The sequence below is a fragment of the Solanum pennellii genome, chromosome 5 (assembly GCF_001406875.1).
Source record: "Solanum pennellii chromosome 5, SPENNV200".
Taxonomy (NCBI): domain Eukaryota; kingdom Viridiplantae; phylum Streptophyta; class Magnoliopsida; order Solanales; family Solanaceae; genus Solanum; species Solanum pennellii.
The window spans coordinates 17,061,098-17,064,505 of record NC_028641.1 but is presented as its reverse complement, the minus strand read 5'-3'; the positions used below and the strand labels follow the sequence as shown (position 1 = coordinate 17,064,505).

The following is a 3,408-nucleotide window of genomic DNA, read 5'->3' as shown; positions in this document are numbered from 1 at the left end:
TCAACTATGACTGTCGTGTTATGCAAGTTCGAATATGCTTTAAGGTGGAGGAATCTTTTGCAGTAGACTTCTATTAGAACATCATTTTGAGCTACCTAAATGAATGGACAACATGTAGTTTTTTGATGCAGAAAAAAAATCCAACCTAATAAAGAGAAAGATAAATCAAAGAAGCTTGATAATCAGTGTGTCCTAGAGAGTTACATTTCCAAAAAATGAGGAGACTAGACACGCTGTCAAATTAATTTAACACTGATGCTACATTGAAAGTGAAAGTGTCCATGTAACGTGGATACAATTCATCAAGTATACACAAAACAATCAGCAACTAATGTCAGTGATGTGCAACAAATTCATATAACATAGCCACCAAGTTAACCATAAAATACATCAAAACACATGATTGAGGAGTTCATCTTACTTCACTTTTGAGTTCCCCCAGCTTTATGTATCGAAGCCACATTTTTACTGAATTTTCTCTTCAAATGCAGTAAAGTAGCTCAAAGAACAGAAAGCAAAGTTACAACTGACAACAACATCGAGAAAGAGGCTACTATGGACTGTCAATTTTTACATGTGAATCAAAAAGTTAAGCTCGCATAACAACGGGTAACATACAAAATTCATATTAAATTTCAGATCGAACATCATTTATCATGCTAAAACAGTCTAGCTGTGCAACTTTTAAGTAATTTGGATACATTCTAAAAATTGGCTAAACTATTGATAAACATACTATCTAATGCTGGAAATATGACATAGTACAGTGGGTATTGATGAATTTACAACCATCGCTACATTTTGATACTCATTGAACAGAGAAACTGATGGAAATGGACCAGCCAAGCTATGCCTAATGACACCATCTCTATCTTTTAACTACTTTTGTACTTGGCTTCCGATTGACGCTCAGCTCAGGTAAAGCACAAGAACAATTAGGAGTAAATTGTAATTGTATATTACCAGTGGTCATACACTCAGGAGCAGCACAACAGAAGGTACCCATTTTACTGTGTATTGGCTCAACTTTGCATTGTAATTCTGTAAATTCATGGTATGCACAAATTATAAGAGGGCAACAAAAATATTGTTAAAACTTGTAGAAGACTAAATAAAGTAGTTTTACATACAGTAACAAGAAAAATGTTAGATGATTTGAAATCCTGATATATAATTTTAGCTTCTGAGTTGTGGAGATATGTCAGTACTTTAGCTGCCTCGAGAGTAACCTTTATTCGGAGATTCTATGATAGTGGTTGGAAATAAGCAGTCCTCTGTTCAAGATGTACCAAGGTTAATTCAATGACATTACAGGAATGATATTAGTGGATGTCCTCAAATTAGATGTGGATTCAAGATCTCAACTTTATGAATTTCTATAATGAACTAAGTTCATAGTAAAATGAATTTCTTATACATGGCTCAGAGAAAGCAATTGGGTTCCTATGGATCTGCATATCATATTGTGGATCCGTTCTTGCATCAAATATGCAGTTATGATTCCACACAAACTATACTTACTTCTGATTTCTGAATAGATGATTTTCCAAACTTCCTCACGACATGAATTCACTCACCAAAATCTTAAACTGGCTCAGGTAAGAGATTCTCACCTGTACAGAGAAAACAGTTAATCAACTTATCAAGATCAAGGATTATAGGAAAGCTTCAATGTATTTAATAAAATAATCATCGAAAATTGTAAAGGGAAGAGTTTATATACCATCATTCCTTGTGACCTTGAAAGCTTTCTTCAAGAATTTCACTTTGACTTTGAGGAGTCAACGGAGCCGATAAATATGAATGTGATCGAGGAAAAGACACCTAATTATTATGTATCTTTGTATGTCTTCTCTCTATTCCTGGTAAAAGTTATACCAGTTTACATCAATGAATTAATAATTGAATAAGTTATAATATGACTATCTTATAGCTTATTTTAAACTAAACACTTATATCTTCATTAGTTTTTCAAAATTTAGTAGAACTAGAAATTTATAATTGTACGCAAATCAAGTTTGTGACTATCTTCTTGGCTCATTCGTTCTGGATGAACTTGAAGTTTCATAATGAACTTACTTTCAGCAGGGTTATAAGCATCCAGATCATAAAATTCTTCAGTTAAACCATCAGATGCAAATGGTATAGGAACAAATCTCTGAGACGATTTTGTAATTCCCTGAAGGCGATATACTATTGATTGAAATCTGTAATTCTCCATAGCTTTTAGATAAATGAATAAGATGTGTTAAAAATTGAGATTGTTTTTGCACCCTATGAAAAATAAATAACTTATCTTACAAAGAATTCTTCATGTGCAAAGAAAGTCTCCCTTGTCATATAAGCAAATTATAGTTTATGCTTATGACATATACATATGTTAGTATTCAACATTATAATTAAACTGCATATCCAACTGGAAAGTTAAATCAACTAAAGTGGGAGAAATACTGGACTTTCCACATAGGAGAAAGGGTTGTAAAATTAGGGTAACTCTAATTGCTAATCCTTCCAGTTGAAAGTCTTTTCGAGAAAAAAAATCAAGATTAAGTTCGATGTACTTGATAATGCTCAATGTTCCCTGCTTCTTTCCTTTCGTTTCTTCTCCAAGTACCTGTAAAGTCCTATTTGTGAAAAAATAACAAATTGAAAAAACACCCACATCAAGAACAAAAGGAGAAACAATTGAAAAATTGAAAAAGAAAGCTATAATTAAGGAAATCGAAGAAGAAGAGGAGTAAACGACCATAACAACAACATCGAATCAAATTTAGATTTAATGCATGCAAAGTTACCACATCATAAACAACAAAATTGATATATAAAGAAAATTTGAAACTCATCGAATAAAAAAAATTGACAAAACGGATCTAAAATCAAAAGGCAAAACAAAAATGAGAAGGGAGGGAAGAAGCTAGGTATGCAATTTAACTGAGAATTTCATATGAGGGCTTGTAAAACCCTTCCATTTTGCAGAGCAATTTTTCTTGGAATAGAGAATGGATGAAAAGGAATAGGAATACATCACGTAGCTTGGACACGTGTTTCCCAGATGAATATACACATTACTTGGAAAGCCCCGAGTCAAAATAACCGAATTAATCCTATTGGTACAATTTACTTTACTTTTGGTACAACATGTATATGTTGTGTTAGTTCAACTCTTTTAAATAATAATATGCAAAATTAATTTTTGTACTTCTTATGTTATAAACGTAAAAAAAATATTTGTCAAATTTAGAGCTTCAATTGATTTTCATATTTCGTTAATTAAAAATAAAAAGAATAATATATTAATAGTAAACCCATAACTAGAGTAATATCGTACTAACAAAGAAATAAAATTTAAGAAAATGTGTGCATTTTAAATTTTAAAAGAACTAAGTCTTATGTTAGAATTCTATAATG

General features: G+C 31.6%; 1 long non-coding RNA gene across 2 annotated transcripts; it reads right to left on the bottom strand.

Moving 5' to 3' along the window:
* Positions 1-600: 600 nt before the first annotated feature.
* LOC107018941 lies at positions 601-3,060 on the bottom strand. Of its 2 annotated transcripts, XR_001456707.2 has the most exons (4): positions 2,080-3,060; positions 1,724-1,862; positions 1,522-1,613; positions 601-1,041 (listed from the first exon to the last, which is right to left on the bottom strand). It is a non-coding gene; the product is annotated as an uncharacterized LOC107018941 (long non-coding RNA). The 2 variants fall into 2 exon arrangements; XR_001456706.2 differs by having other exon boundaries at positions 1,724-3,060.
* Positions 3,061-3,408: the final 348 nt, after the last annotated feature.